This window comes from Poromitra crassiceps, assembly GCF_964638095.1.
Source record: "Poromitra crassiceps genome assembly, chromosome: 28".
Lineage (NCBI taxonomy): Eukaryota > Metazoa > Chordata > Actinopteri > Beryciformes > Melamphaidae > Poromitra > Poromitra crassiceps.
Window position 1 is genome coordinate 15,961,846 of NC_139651.1, and position 17,275 is coordinate 15,979,120.

The following is a 17,275-nucleotide window of genomic DNA, read 5'->3' on the forward strand; positions in this document are numbered from 1 at the left end:
CTTTTCTGCAGTGGCCAACTCTTTAGAATATATGGAGTTGGAAGCTGTAAGAATAATTCCCCCTGGGTCTTTCTGTTTACTCACTGCAGACATAAGACCATCTTCAAAGCGAAAATGTTGTTTTGTGAAAACCGAGTGTCTCTTTCATTGGGCTCAGATGCAGGCTGGATCAAACCCGATACGCGGGGTCATAGACGTACTGCAGGGAGGATGACGTATTTTTGCAGGCTTACCCTGCAAGTCTGGTTCGTACATGTAGAGGGCAATAGGATTTTTGTATGGCAATTTAGGTTAAATGCATGAAATAAGTTCTGTGGTTTAACAAAAGTTTATGAAACAGTTGTGTTCAGCAAGATCATCTTCATAAACGAGGACCACTTTGATGACTTTTGAAGCGTTTTCTGAAAATCGCGTGGGGAAAAAAACACATTATTTACTCTTAAGTCATAGAAGTGGTCCTCGCTTGGGAAGATTATCTGGCTCAAACACACAAACACAAACAAAAAAATCACATTGCCTTTTACACGTATGGATCCGGAAGTGCTAAGTTTCCGGACTCATTCCTGTGGTACTCTAGCATAGCTGAAATGCACATGAGTTTTCATGAATCGTGAATTAAAAGCTTTTTAATTCATTTAATTTAATTTGTAATTTAACTCCTTTTTTTCCCCAAGTGCATCTTCAACAAATGCTTTCACACTTCAAACCTCAATAGAAGCACTCTCTATCCTCTCGTCATATTATTCCTCTATTGCCACTGGTAACCTAGCACATTAAAAAAAAAGACCCAAAGAGCTCAAAGCAGAGTATTTCCATTTTTTATTTCTTTTTTGCATTTATTTTCCACATTTTATTTGCTGTAAATGTCAATAAAACCATTTTGAGTGATTGGCTACAAGCATTCGTGCATCTTGCATAAATAAACATGTTTTGGTTAGGCGTCTACTCAAATGTTGACAGTTTATGGGGTAATGGGCTCTTCGAACATTATGATGAGAAGTATATGATGACCATCCCTGACCATGTGTGTAAAGGGGAGACTCGTGGGTTTGCATAGAATCCATTCTCATATCAAATATCTTGAGATGAAAGGTCAAAGAACCCTTTCGAAAATGGACATGCCAGTTTTTCCCTCGCCAAAAGTTTGCCTAAATTTGGAGTGTTATTTAGCCACCTTTCAGAAAAGCTAGCATGACGTCGTTGGTACCAACGGTTGCCTTATGCCTTCTTCTATAATAGGATCCCAGTAGCTTCAGTCTAGCTTTAAGAATGAGTCTGCCACAGCCTCTGAAGAACGGTCATTTCGGCCACGGATGTGGGCGGCTTCCATGGCCATGCGCCCTGTATCAACAAGTATGGAGGCAAAGTGTTTGTTACTACCTTGATCTCATCCACTGAAAACTCCTAACAGCATGTCTTTAAAAATTCTGTTTTTCCTTTCTCAATGTCTCAAGGGCAAAATCTGTTCCGATATTTGTGTATGAAGCTGCTGTCATTTTAGATTTGGCATTGATTAAAAAGTCTTCACAGTTCAGCCCGACGTGACTTTTCTCTCGCTGCGAGCCAAGCTCAGATCAATTCTCTCTGGCAGACAGGCAGAGAGAGATAAAGTGGAAACAGAGAGCCAAAAAATTTAATGAATCTTCCATATAGTTTCCAAACTGAGTGTCTTGATCATTAAGTGATTCTTTTTTTTTACTGCAACCTCCATAGCCGCTAACACTTTACAATAAGGTACACGAATAACGTAGTAGTTACTAGTAAACTAATCATTAACTCATAGGTAGTTAATGAGTAGTTAATGAATATTTCGTCATTAGTCAATCACTAGTTAATCATAGTTAATGAGTAGGTAGTCATTAGTTAATGATTAGTAGCCTATCTAAGTTCCTGAGTAGAGTAACCTTCGTTATTTCGAATCCCACATAGGTTACGCCAAACCCCACATAGGTTACGCTAAAACCACCACCGCAAAGCGTCCTACCTGTAGTTGGGCAGTCGGCAGGAAAGTATCGCGGGACTTTACGAGACTTGGTGACCGAGATCACGTTTGAGGCAATTTGATGCCTGGGAGACTCCAGGAAATGGCCTGGGGCGAAATATCACTCTGTTGGATGTTGAGGGATCACATTACGACGATATTTGCCGAAAACGGGAATAAAAATAGCTATTTAGATGCAGGAAAGACAGGCTCACACTTGGCCCCAAATCAGCTCCATTTTACAACTGACTTGGACGCTATTGATCTCAAAACAACGCTAGGACGGCCAGAAACGCCGCGGACATCACTGGGTGAGTGGCCAAATCATAATTATTGCCAGGAGATGGGTCCAGGTTAAAAAAAAACGAAATTCTCCTTTAATGATTACTAAATGTCAGCTCGTGAATATAGTAGTTAATCATTTAATTACTGATTAGTCGGTCAGTTCCGTGAGTAGAGTAGTTAATCGTTCGTTAATGATTAATAAATGTCAGTTTGTGAATATATTAGTTAATCATTAGTTAATCATTAATGACTGATTAACTAGGAACTGTGTGTTTTTGCTCATGGCGCCCCTTCACACTCAGCAGACAGCTCTACTCGCCTGACGCGACCGCTCTCCACGTCTCCAAACTGGGACCGCGCCGGCTGCATTCTACTGCATGTAGTCCACGGACTGTATGCAAGTACCTCATACAACCACACATCAAAAAAATCTGAACTATCCCTTTAACGAGCTGCCATTCCTTAAAGCATGTCATTAGTCTGTATTTCAATGGAGCGCTTTAGTGTCCCATGGTCTGTAATGAAGCTTTTCCAAACGCAAACCTGGATCATGTGCCTAGCCTATCCTTAAGCACGCCTCCACTCTGCGATATGCTGCACACTGCACACTTTCCCACCTCCAGCCCTGAAGCTTCAGAGAGACGGCTTGCATAAGCTCAGCATGTTACATCATTGCGTTGGCAGAAAGATAAATAGATGCGGCTATAGGTTTTGGGTAGTAATTGTTTCCTCTGTGTGTGTGAGCAGGGCAGAGTGGACCAGGGAGGAGGGGGAGGAGAGGGTGGCAACCAGCTGACATCTTGACAGAAGATCTTCCACACAGAGAGAAAAGAAGGTTGCACTGTGGCAGGGTGATGAATGTAGGTGTAAATAGATGCTGCACTCACACAGCATATTTGCATTTTCCTCGTATACCTGTAGGAACACTGGGGAGTGCACACAGTTAGGCACACAGATACAAAAACACACACACACAGATACAAAAACACATACAGTACACACAGATACAAAAACACACATACCGTACACACAGATACAAAAACACATACGAGGACACATAAACACATACTGAGATACAGAAACACACATACAGTACACACAAACACATACACATAGTGCCATGACAAATAATGCCACAATAATTCACAATAATAGTAGGGTTAGACCGATATCATGGCCGACATTCGATGTGTGCTGTCAACCTCTGATATTATCTGATATATTGCCACCTACTGGCAAACACACACAAAAAAACATTTTATCTCGAGAACAGTTCGTCCGATTGAGTTCAAACTTGGGGAATGCCCTTGGGGGACCTAAGTTGCCCTTGGGCGACCTAAGTTGCCCTTGGGCGACCTAAGTTGCCCTTGGGGGACCTAAGTTGCCCTTGGGGGACCTAATTGCTGCTATGAACTCAGGAATTCATTTCCTTTAACATAATGTCCACATGAATGTCGCCGGAGCATTCCTTTAAGACCAGTAAATAAATGTAGAGATCTGCCTTGTCACTTGTGGTTTACCTCTGGTAGTTAATTGTTAGGTAAAGATAGCTGTGCAATGTTAGACTCACCCAACAACCTCCAAGAAGCCAATTTAATAGAATAATGAGGCATGTTAATGAGGCCTGTGAATAACTTTATCCTTAATAAATAAAAATATAATTTGCATCCTGAATCGGAAGGGATTAACTCTAAAGCAACTAATATGGCATTTTTACACTTACTTAAAGGGTTTTGAATGGGTCTCATAATAATTAATTGTGGTAAATTTCTCACCACACAGTAGATTGTCTTGCAATTGAGAGGAAAAACACAAAAATCACCAAAATTGGCACCACAACATGACAACAGATATAACAACGATATATCACTGAGCAGGTGCATGTGTGCGAACAAGGACAGAAATGAATGGTGTTTTCTCCATTGCATAGTAAGCTCTCGGTTGGTGCAGGCATCTCTACACGGGACAGAAATAGCTTCGGCTACTGTGTGGTGATGGAAAACGACAAAATGTTATAGAAGTAGGTTAGCTCACTGCTCATTATAAAATACCACCAGGTCATACAGGGGTGGAGTTATTGAGGTCTTACTAGTACCGATATTACTGGAAAATGTACTCGATGTACCATCAGTAGCTGATATTTATGACGGTACAAGTCGACAGTAGGTCAATATCTTTCAATTTGATTTGATTTGATTTTCATGCCCAAAAAAACCCCTCAAAGAATGTTTGACTTTATAACACATAAGCAGTCATTTCACATGTGAAAGAATGAGAATGAAAACAACTGTAGAGTGCAGTAGACCTATGACAATCTGCATGATCAGCGCACCAAGAAATTAGTTGAAGACAAATGCTTCATTCCTGGCATTATAACGTAGAGTTCTCAACGGGCCTGAAAATTATTCAAACCCAACCCGACCCTGGTAAGTTGAAGCCGACCCCACTCGACCAATTAGCTGCTAATTGGTCAGCAGCTAATTGGCTAATAATTAGCATGCCAGCCTGAACCCGACCCAAGCCCGTTGGGCTGGGTCGGTCCCGTCGGGCTCGGGCTGAAACTGAGAACTCTAATTATGAGGCCTGTGTATGAAAAGCAATTGACTATAGGTTGAATCGCTATGTAATATCAATTGCTGATAGAGTAGAACTATTGTTCAGGACCTGCAGAAACCCTGTCTCTTTGCTAGCATCCGTTTCGACCTGTCACTGCCTGGATGTAGCTGCCTGCATCCAGACTCAGCCCGTTTCCATCAACAACCAGCCTCACTTTCCAGTTAGCTTGTAAGCGGTCGCGTGTCTCTGCCAAAATCAATGATGATTGTTGCAGGAAGGATGAAAGAGCTAACCACCAGCGCCAACGTCCTCGCCCTCATCATTGCACTTGTTTGTCGGTAAACCAACCCAGCAGGACTCCGGATGAATGCAGATCATCGGTTTGTCAAATTCACACACTCCCGCTCTCTTGTTCATCTGAACCTCTCTCTACCCGTCTCTCTCTTCAATCCCTCCTCCAGCTACTGGCAAGCTGCTTATACTCACCACCGTTCACCCCGGTGGCAGCAGGTCGCCATTGTCAGGCACTGTATGTAGATGCTTTTCTGCTCGTTATTCTGTGGTATTTAAACCCACCCATGCCTCAAAAGCCTTGGGCGGATCGTCTGGGAAACAGTGTGGAGATTTATCTCTTTCCCTGTCTGGAAAGTCAGTCCACATATTTCATCTGCTTTTCCTTTTGCAATAGAACACAGAATATGTATGACTGTGTGCGCGTGTGTGTGTGTGTGTGTGTGTGTGTGTGTGTGTGTGTGTGTGTGTGTGTGTGTGTGTGTGTGTGTATATATATTGATATATATATAAATATATATATATATATATATATAAATATATATATATATATATATATATATATATATATATATATATATATATATATATATATATATATATATATATATATATATATATATATATATATATTGATATATATATTGATATATATGTATATATAATGATATATGATAAATATGATAATAATATATCATATTATGCAATGCAATATCACATACTGTAGAAGCCCAAGTGCATGTCAGTCAGCCCAGTGGGAACAATATCCAATATCACTGCCCTAAAATATCACAAAGTAGAAACAACTGAAGGAATAACATTAATTTTTGGACAGTGAGCATTTGTTTCTTATTCTTATTGTGCAAACAAAGCTTCCTCCCACAGAGTATTTCCTGTGAGTTGGGTGACTGATCAGCCACAGCCCCCCACCCCCCCCCAAACCGCACACTGCCATTTGTCACCCACACACGCGCACATACACACACACACACACACACACACACACACACACACACACACACACACACACACACACACACACACACACACACACCCCCACTCACACACACACACACGCACACACACACACACACACACACACACACGCACACACACACACACACACACGCACACACACACACACCACACACACACACACACACACACCCCCGCCCCCCCCCCCCACACACACGCACACGCACATACACACACACACACACACACACACACACACACACACACACACACACACACACACACACACACACACACACTCATGTCTAAGTGATCAGAAACTGTCGTATCTGCCGAGAAACGCATGATACTGGGTGGAGCAAGGAAAGACAAAGCTTTACTTTCACATACTTGAAGGAAGAAGCAGCAAGTTGAAAACAAGTGTGGATATATCAAGTAGCTGATTGAGACAGAAGATGGAGATGTCTGAGCACGTTCACAGCTACGATAATGAAGATACTCTGGAAGAAGAGGAGCGTCTAAGACAGAGGGCCTTAATCACAGCTGGAGGGAGCGACGAGGCGGAGGAGAGGACAGTGATCATCTATGAAAGGGTAGACAACTATCGCTGTCCTGACCCCAGATCAAATACAGAGAACACACCAGATCAACAGCTAGGTGAGTAACACACACACACACACACACACACACACACACACACACACACACACACACACACACACACACACACACACACACACACACACACACACACACACACACACACACACACAGTCATGCTGTGCAATGAACAGCAATATTCAGTAACTGTGTAACAGTCCCTCTGGTGCTTGTGTTACTAAAACATGACCTGGCTGTAGAGGGCGGAAAAAAACAAAGCCGACCCGATTCCATACATGTTCTGTCTGAGCCAGGCCCGGCCCGGCCCATTAGCTGCATTTATGGGCCGAGCCCATCCCAAACCCGAAATCTTCTTAGAAAATTGGCTGTTTATCTCTAAACTATATCCATGTTATCTGTTCAGTATGAATACATAAGGTTTAAAGGTTACACTGTTATAACATTCTGATGATCACACCAAATATAAAATTTGTATTATATCTGACCACGAGCCCGGCCCGACCCAAGCCAGAGGAATAATAATAATAATAATAATAATAATAATAATAATAAATATGGGATTTATATAGCGCTTTTCAAGGACTCAAAGACGCTTTACACTAAACACTAAAAGGGCGGGGCAATGAAGGTGCAACAGACAATGAACAAACACGACACAGACACACAGGGATAGGCAGGGGGAACTTAAGAGAAGGCAGAGGAGAAGAGATGGGTCTTGAGGCAGGATTGGAATACAGTGAGGGAGTCTGATTCTCTAATGTCTGGGGGGGGGGGGGGGGGGTTCCAGAGCTTGGGAGCTGCCCTGGAGAAGGCTCTGTCACCAAAACTGCGGAGGTTGGACTTGGGAGGGGAATAGAGGGGAAATTCGGGTCTCAGGTTCGGGCAGAGAATCTAACCTCTACCTGGCCTGTCTTGTTCTTACAGGTGTTGTTATCCAGCCCATGATGAAGCCCTGCAGGCCGACTACAGTGTGTCTGCTGCTGATGTGTTTTCTCCTACTGGCTGCCCTCATAGGCGTTGTGGTCCACTGTGAGGCATTCATTTCCTCTATCACACAATATATTTGCACTCTCTTCAGCATCCATTTTGCACATTTGTGTGTACCTAAAGTCCACCACTGTTTTGGATTTCCTGCAGATACAAAAGCTGATGGCATCTTAGAAGAGAGGCTCAACAAACTGCAGACCCTCAACAAGACCTGGGCTGAAAACAGAAAGACCCTCAGTGAGTCTGTCTGTCTTATTCTGCCTGTGTGTGTGTGTGTGTGTGTGTGTGCATGTGCGTGTGCGCGCGCACATGTCGTCTGTGTGTGTGTGTGTGTGTGTGTTGATGATGTGCATAACATGTTTCTACCTAAAGTCTACCACTGTTTTGGATTTCCTGCAGGTACAAAAGCTGATCGCATCTTAAAAGAGACCCTCAACAAGACTTGGTTTGAGCTTGGTGAGTCTGTCTTATTCTGCCTGTGTGTATGTGTGTGTGTGTGTGTGTGTGTGTATGTGTGTGTGTGTGTGTATGTGTGTGTGTGTGTGTGTGTGTGTGTGTGTGTGTGTGTGTCTGTGTGTGTGTGTGTGTGTGTGTGTGTGTGTGTGTGTGTGTGTGTGCATTTACATGAGCACGCTTGTATCGTACATTTGAGTGCATAATGCATTTGTGCTTTTATTTGCTGCTCACTCTTAACAGCCTCTCCTCTTGCAGCTCATTTCTGTAAAGATGGAAGCTGTACATCATTCAGCAACAGTTTTTACTACATCTCTAATGATGTAAAGAGCTGGAATGACAGCAGGCAGGACTGTATACAGAGAGGAGGAGACCTGATCATCATAAACAGTGAAGAAGAACAGGTAAAGGGAAAAGTGACAAAACACTCCCCCCCCCCAGTTCCTGTTTGATTTTAAAAATCTCTTTAGAATCTCTTGTGTTTAGTTCTGTTACTCTCTACAGTGCTTCATAAGTGTGTGTTGATGTCATTTGTCTTTTAAACAATTCAACAGAAATTCATCACTTCCTTGAACAAGGACATCTGGATTGGTTTGAGTGACAGGGATGAGGAGGGAATCTGGAAATGGGTGGATGGGACACGTCTGAACAGCACAGGGTAAGACATCCATTCTTCAGTCTTACCAGTCAGTGAACAGGTTGGCCTGATGATGCATCGTGCTTCTTATTTTCCATCAAGTACAGTTGACTCTTTTCTTTTTTAAACAGGTTCTGGATGAGTGGTGAGCCCAGTGGATACGATGGAGAGGACTGTGTTCACACTTATTGGTATGAACTAAACAGCTGGAATGATGTCAGGTGTGACTCACAGCACTACTGGGCCTGTGAAAAAGTGATTGACTTCTAACATTGTGTCATCTCAAATTATAAACATATTGTGACTTTACACCTCACACCAAGACTGTCATTGTCATTCACACAGAGAACGTGAAATGCTCCTTTTAAGAGATTGTGTTTTATTGTTTGTAAAACACTTTGTAATCTTTGTATCATAGCTTCAGAACAAGAATGGCTGTTGGGACCAGGATCAGTATTTGTTAAGCATTCAGTAGAAGTGTAGATTTAACAGCTCCTCTTTTCTTCAGTCTCGACTCAAGACTTAAAGTGATTTTAGTTAGTAAGACTAGACCATGCAAGATCTGCCTGAGGAACTTAGATAAGCTACAGTACTTCAATATGATCTTTCAAATCATGTCTCACACTTCCATCAACCTTCTGTAGTTTTGTATGTTTTTACAGTGTAATTTTCTTGTCGTGTTTTTATTTTTAATTACCTTTACAATGTGCTTCCTAATTTCTAACTCATTACAATTCTTTCATTTTTGCCTTATGATAAAGTACATTGCAAACTCTGCTTTTAAGAGAAACAACATCAGAAGTGCTATATAAATAAAATGTATTTTGCCAAATTATTCTGTGTGGATTGAGAGATACAATGTTTTTCGAAACCCACTGTGATTGCCTAAAGTTCCTGTGCAGTGTACCACCATATTATTGGATGCTAAACCATCAACAGTTGATTCAGTTTGCTCACAGCTTGGTCTTTTACATTCAAAAACTAATTAGCCAAAATCACCATGCTGACATGAGGATGTGAATCAGTTCTGAAACCATATGAGAACAACCAGTCTTCATTTGATCAAGCCTCTATGCTTTTATGAAAAGTCAGTTTTAGCATAGTGTGCAAAAACTGCATTCTGAGCATGTGCAACTTGAACAGAAGTCTCACTTGATTGTGCAAAATGACATCACCTCTAAATAGATTGATTCATTTATGATTTCATATTTCTTTATGAATGCATAGATTTCAAATGAAGTGCAGATTTACAATGCCATGTAGTTTATGTGTCTTACAAGAATTAGAACTTTAACAAATATCTTAACTGCCACAATGAGTGTTTCCTGTTCAAACAGCTTCCTGTGAGCAGCACCCAGGCTAAATATAGTCGAATAAAAAGTCCCACTTCTAGAGAGGTGAGGAGGAAATGAGTAGAAACTATTGTATAGAAGCTGCACAGAGACACATGATACTGAAGGGATGGAGCGAGGAAACACAGGCTTGATTTTGACTTAGATCACAAAAAATGAATGCAAACTGAATAAGTGCAGAAATGTCAGTCAGGGGCGGGCCGCGAAGAAAAATTTGCCTTTTTTGCACGTTTGAATCGGTTTTAGCCATATTTAGTGGAATATCTCATTTTAAACACACCAATGTTATTGTCTATTGATTGAATTCCTCTCACACTCACACCACTGACTTTATTAAATAAAGTCATTTTAAGTCACAACTGTAAAATAGCTGATAGCCCCTATATCCGAAAAACACAATTTGTCACTCATTGAGCCAAGTAATATTATGTCCAAGAAAGCCTACAGTGAAGCCACTTTACAGACAAGCTTGTTCTGAAGAAGAAAAATAAAAACACAGGTTGCCAGCCGGGCCCGGTGGCCTGGCCTGCAAAAAAAAATAAAAAAAATAAAAAAAATTGATGGGGCCCCCCTGACGAGGGGGGCCCCATCACACTCCTTACTCACTTATACCCCTCCTCACTCCTTACTGTTGGTGCTGCAAGAGACCTCCTCTGTTAGCCTCTCAAGGTTTGAGTTGGGTAGCAAACCTAGTTGCTTCAGCTTGTCAACCACAAAGCTGAGGTTCTCGTGAGTTTTGCACATGCAAGTATCTCTGTCCTGAATGGTTGGACGTACAACCCAGAAGGGACGTTGTCTGCAAAAGACAGCGTAGGACAGGACTCTGTTTGGATTTTCAGCTTGGAACTTCCTGTGAAGGTTTAACAGTGAACCAACAAGAAGGCATGGTGTATCTTGGTTATGTGGGGGGATGTGGCAAATGAGCTAAACGGTATCTTTCCATTTTCAGAGACTCTTCTTCTGGGGGCGTGGCGCTGCTGTGCAGTTGAAACGCGGCCACGCCCCCAGAAGAAGAGTCTCTGAAAATGGAAAGATACCGTTTCTGGCTACCTAAATTCTCCCATGTCACTCCCCTTTTCCGTGACCTTCACTGGCTCCCCATCTTGGCCCGTATCAAATTCAAAACCCTGGTACTGACCTACCGTGCAGTTCACCGGTCAGCCCCGCTCTACTTACAATCCCTGGTCAGCTTCCAAACATCCCACCGTTCCCTCCGCTCCTCCACCTGCACGGCTCGCCTCGCCCCTCCATCGCTACGTGACCCCGGTGAACGCTTGTCTCGTTCAAGACTGTTCTCCTCCATGGCTCCGCAATGGTGGAATGAACTTCCCCCCTTCGTCATGTTGGCCGAGACACTGCCGATTTTTCGCCGGAGACTAAAAACGTACCTTTTCGGGCTACACCTGGGCCCCTCCGGAATCGGTTAACCCTTATTGATTATATATGGTTTTAGTTATGTTTTCATTGTTTGTATTTCTTTGAATGAATTGTTTTGAAATGTGATGTAAGTCGCTTTGGATAAAAGCGTCTGCCAAATGAAAAATGAAAATGAAAAATGAAATACACAAATAAGCATCGTATACTCGTAAACTGAAAGTTAACAAACACCGTTGCCAGTCCATTATGAGGGAAGACACCCCGTGGCTACGCGTGAGTACTTTTGTCTTTGTGACTCCTCATCAGTCGTGGGCTTCTTGGCTGTAGGAGCTTCAGCAGGTTATCTGGCCCATGGAGCTCGCTTCTTCTCAGCAGTAGTCATAGCCCTTTTCTCAGTTGCTAATGATCCTCTTCGGTGACGTCACTCGCTTAATAGGACGACTTATGACATCACTGATGTCACAATGCCTCTGACGTCACACACACACACGGCTATAGTTCAGTGATGATGTCACTGATGACATCATCAGTGGAGATCATGGTCCATCATGGTGGAGATAACAGACTACTGGGTAGAAAGCTCACAAAAGCATATTGGAGGGTAGCCAAACTAACCATATTATGCTATGACCAACCACATTACATTAAGAGCTTGCAAATTGCAGGGTGTCGTCTTAAATTTGCATCTGGAAATAAAACTAGGCTCCTCTTCACACACACACAGTCCTACTGCTACTTAGAGTCGATAAAGAGGAAAATATGAGAGAGAATTATGCAGAGAGCTGAGTGAAAGTTTCAGCACAACAATCTAATTAGCCAGTGGCTGGAAGTAGCTTGTAATTAACAGAGAATCTTACAATGCACTTCACTGGCGTTTTCTTCTTTGCTGGAATGAAAATAAGTCTGAATGAATCTCTTCCATTTACACAGCGATCATTACTCATGGCTTTGTGTCGGGCCTCTCAAACCTGGAGCATCTTGCTGTGTTTTTCATTATATATGAAACACTATACAAGTTAGTTCCGGCCGAGCAATTTGATTGGACAAGAGGACAAGCTGGGTTCTAGGAATCTGGTTAATGTGTAGAATGTTACGCCAGGACTAATGTTGAATAATAGGATATTTGAATGAACGTCACCGCTGGTAATTCCAATCCTGATGTAACACAACCTTGGGAGGACGGACAAAATGTGTGTGGGGGGGGGCATTCCTCAAACAACGATGATGATGCTATCTTGTCTGCTATCTAGTCTGCTATCTTGTTATGGTGTCCAAAGTTATGAAAGAATGTCCACTGTTTTTGGCATGTCATCTATTTCCGCTGCGTCCGCACCATCTTGCCTCTGCCTTTCGTCTCTTCTCAGATAAAAAGCAAAATCCTAATAAATACTCGAAATAAATGTGAGAAGACGATAGTCTAAATATTAAGGAAATACTCTCAGACTGAAGTCATGCATATGATCTCCTGCCGCAAGGTGTGTATCAACAAGTGTTCATCTCCACCACAGATGATCATGTGAGGGTCATCTCCACCACAGATGATCATGTGAGGGTAGTCAACAAGACACAAGTGTTCATCTCCACCACAGATGATCATGTGAGGGTCATCTCCACCACAGATGATCATGTGAGGGTAGTCAACAAGACACAAGTGTTCATCTCCACCACAGATGATCATGTGAGGGTCATCTCCACCACAGATGATCATGTGAGGGTAGTCAACAAGACACAAGTGTTCATCTCCACCACAGATGATCATGTGAGGGTAGTCAACAAGACACAAGTGTTCATCTCCACCACAGATGATCATGTGAGGGTAGTCAACAAGACACAAGTGTTCATCTCCACCACAGATGATCATGTGAGGGTAGTCAACAAGACACAAGTGTTCATCTCCACCACAGATGATCATGTGAGGGTAGTCAACAAGACACAAGTGTTCATCTCCACCACAGATGATCATGTGAGGGCACTCAACAAGACACACGATCCTCTTAAGCTACAGCAAGTGTGGAGATCAAATCAGTTTATTACCGTTTCCTTGTTTTAATTGCTACATGCTTAAATACAGTGTAGTGAGTTGCTGAACCCAGAGCAGTAAACACAATTCAACAGTGATGCAATGCAGATGCATTGCATGATGCAAACAGAAATATGCATCTGCATGCATATTTCTGTTTGGTCAGGGGAAATAGTCCCACCACTACACTGTAGTGACTAGGGCATTCACGACTAGTGAATTTTACTAGTCGACCAGTCGTTTTTTTTTTTTTTTTTAATCTTTAAAGGAGAATTTCGTTTTTTTTTAACCTGCAGCCCTCGAGACTTTCCTGACGAGAGTTGTGTCTCACTGACCCGACAGGCAAAAATGGGCTGCCTGTAACTAGTGAAAAGAGCCCGGGGGAGAAATGCAGTCTGATCGTTCCTTAGGGAACAGTTTATGACGATATGCGTCGAAAACGGGAATAAAACTGTCTATTTAAATGGAGGAAAAGCATGCTGCCACTTAGCCCTCACGGAGCTCCATTCTAGGAGTGGCTTGGACACTATTGATCTCAAAACAACGCCTAGGACGACAAAAACACTGGAGAGCACTGGGTGAGTCGTCAGATCATAATTAATGTGAGGAGAGGGCTGCAGGTTAAAAAAAAACGAAATTCTCCTTTAAGAAAGAACATGAGGTATTTACACGACATACATGGACTATCATATCCCATATCCCCCACAAAGAACATCAAAACACAACAAAACAAAACAAGAAAACTGCATAAGATACACAATAATCCAAGAACAAACAAGACTATTGGACAAACAACCAAACAAAAACAATGCATCCAGCTCCTATCCTGATAAGCCTAATGACACTGGGGCAAAAAGTTCTTAAAGTCAAACTCTGTATGTGGTTGCCATATTTTGGGGATGTCTAAGAATCTGCCTTTGCTCTTGTAGTAAATGTTATCCAACGTATGGTAGCTTGAGAGTTCATTCCACCATTCCAATTTAAAGCTATGCATTTCCTAGCTGCCAACAGGGCAAGATCTATGTATTTACTTTGAATGCATTGTTTTTGTTTGGTTGTTTGTCCAATAGTCTTGTTTGTTCTTGGATTATTGTGTATCTTATGCAGTTTTCTTGTTTTGTTTTGTTGTTTTGATGTTCTTTGTGGGGGATATGGGATATGATAGTCCATGTATGTCCTGTAAATACCTCATGTTCTTTCTTATAGAAAAAGAAAGAAAAAAAAAAAAAAAAAAGTCGACTACTAAGCACAGTGTCGACTAGTGGTTTTACTAGTCGACTAGTCTGTGAATGCCCTAGTAGTGACGACAGCGTATTGAGCGCTGCTTGTCTCTGCTTTGTTGCCAAGACAGAATTTAAACACTTTTTTTTTTTTTTTTTTTTTTTCCCCCCCCGATTTTTTTTATCCCATTTTATCCCCCGTTTAGTGCTCATTTGATTACTCAATCCTGGTTGCTACTCCATCCTCTGCCGATCTGGAGAGAGCCGAGACTGATTCCATGCTTCCTCCGAGACATGGGCAGTCAAGTCAGCCGCTTCTTTTCACCTGCCAGAGGAAGTTTCACCGGTAGGACATAGCACGTGGGAGGTTCACGCTATTCCAACCAGTTCCCCTCCCTCTGAACAGGCGCCCTTAACGATCAGAGGAGGAACCATATAAGCAACCAGGATGTTGCATGTTTTTGTGAAGGGGGTTCCTATATGAAGGAGACCCCCGGGAGGCACGGGGAGAACATGCAAACTCCACACAGAAAGGCCATTTTGCCGACCCCACCCGGGCGGTGGGCACTCGAGGACATGCGGACGGGCACGCATTCCTTCAGTGTTCACATCGGTCCAGGTGGGAATCGAACCCACGACCTTCGAGCTGTGAGGCGATAGTGCTTACCACTGCACCACCGTACCTCCCTTAATTTAAACACTTTTGAAGGGAGAATATTGTGCAACACTCGTAACAGTCGAAAGCACAACATGAAATATACATTTTTGCCAGTGGCACTTCAGCCCCCATGAAGCAGAGGTAAATCCTTTCACACTCGAATTGTATATTTTTCAAATTAATTGCTGCACTTTGCTTCTGAAGTTCATGAAACAAAGCACACAGAGCTCAGGTGGTAGTCGGGCCGCTCTGGGCAAAAGAAATCAATAATAATAACCTTCAACTGCTGCTTTTTCCAAAGTTGAATCTTTTCATTTCCCCCCCCAGATTGATCCATTGAAAGAGGATGAGGTGTGGAACAAGTGACAGTTGAGAGACTGGGCAGCCAACACATTTACACACCTGCACCTCATGACAGTTGAGACTGGGCAGCCAACACATTTACACACCTGCACCTCATGACAGTTGAGACTGGGCAGCCAACACATTTACACACCTGCACCTCATGACAGTTGAGACTGGGCAGCCAACACATTTACACACCTGCACCTCATAGCACTTAGAAACATTCCATAGCTGGCTGCTCAAAGCTACAGAAATATTTTGAACACTGTCAGTCTCTACTTAGCGTCACATGCTCTGCTATTTTTAGGGCTTTGTCAGTTTGTCATATAGGCATTGTAGGTAATGCCATTAGGGTTGTGAAAAGTATCGATAGTATCGATACTGAAAATTTGAATCGGATACAATACTCATTTGCAACAGGTATCGATAGTATCGAAAGTATCAATACTAAAAAATTGAAATGGATACTCATTTGCAACAGTTTTGATACTATCAGTGCTTTCTTTTAATGAAAAATCACTGATTTTCCCCTCCCTATCATTGGGTATCTGTTGCTTCAACAAGCTAAATGTGTTCTGATGGCGAGCAGGGCTAATCTGCTGTCTAAATTCAAAGTTTGATCAGGTCTAGATTATGGAGAAGTGTGCGTCTGTCCGTCCGTCTGTCTAACTTTATTTTTATGCCTCTTGATGTGTCATCATCCCCTCTTGCCGTGGTATCGAAAATGGTATCGAGTATTGATATTTTCCTGGGTATCGGTATCCAAGTAGAAAATCTAGTATTGTGACATCCCTAAATGCCATATCAGTCAATAATAATAATAATTAGTAACGCCTTGACGGAATTTCTTCACATTTTGCTCAAACGTCAAAAGTCTGGAGAGACGCGGATGTCGACTGCTCACTTGTTGGCGGAGGCATATTATATGCATACATGCATAGTGGTTCTAGTTTTTTTTACTCGCCTATAACCCGAACCATAACAACCAACATCCTTAAAACAAAAATAAAATGTCAATGAAACATGTTTTGACGAGTTGTATGCCGATTCCTCTGTTCTGCACCGTGGCTTTCTGACAGAAAGGCTTCAGGGCTAACTTGTCCCATCATGCGCGAGAAAGAACATAAGTTCCACATTGACTACTGAGCAGGTAGACACACAATCTCTCTCTCTCTCACACAGACATAATGATTACAGCCATTTAATTCACTTTGGATTTGAGCCAAGTCATCTAGTCAGGTCAGTCAATAAAAAGCCCAGGAGCTGCAGTCAAACGTGTTGCACAAAGGGAGGAGCTGCAGTAAAATGTATTGCACAGAGGCGTTACACCAGGTTACAACGGGACACACACACACACAGAAGGAGGATTACCCGGTATGTCATTAATCCTACCGCGCCGCATAATGAGGTTTCAACAGACACTTTTTAATCTCTGGGAAATTAATCATCTCAAATTAAACCATTTTAAATTGTCTTCCAGAAGTTTCAGCTTTTAAATCCCAAAGAACCTGGATGGT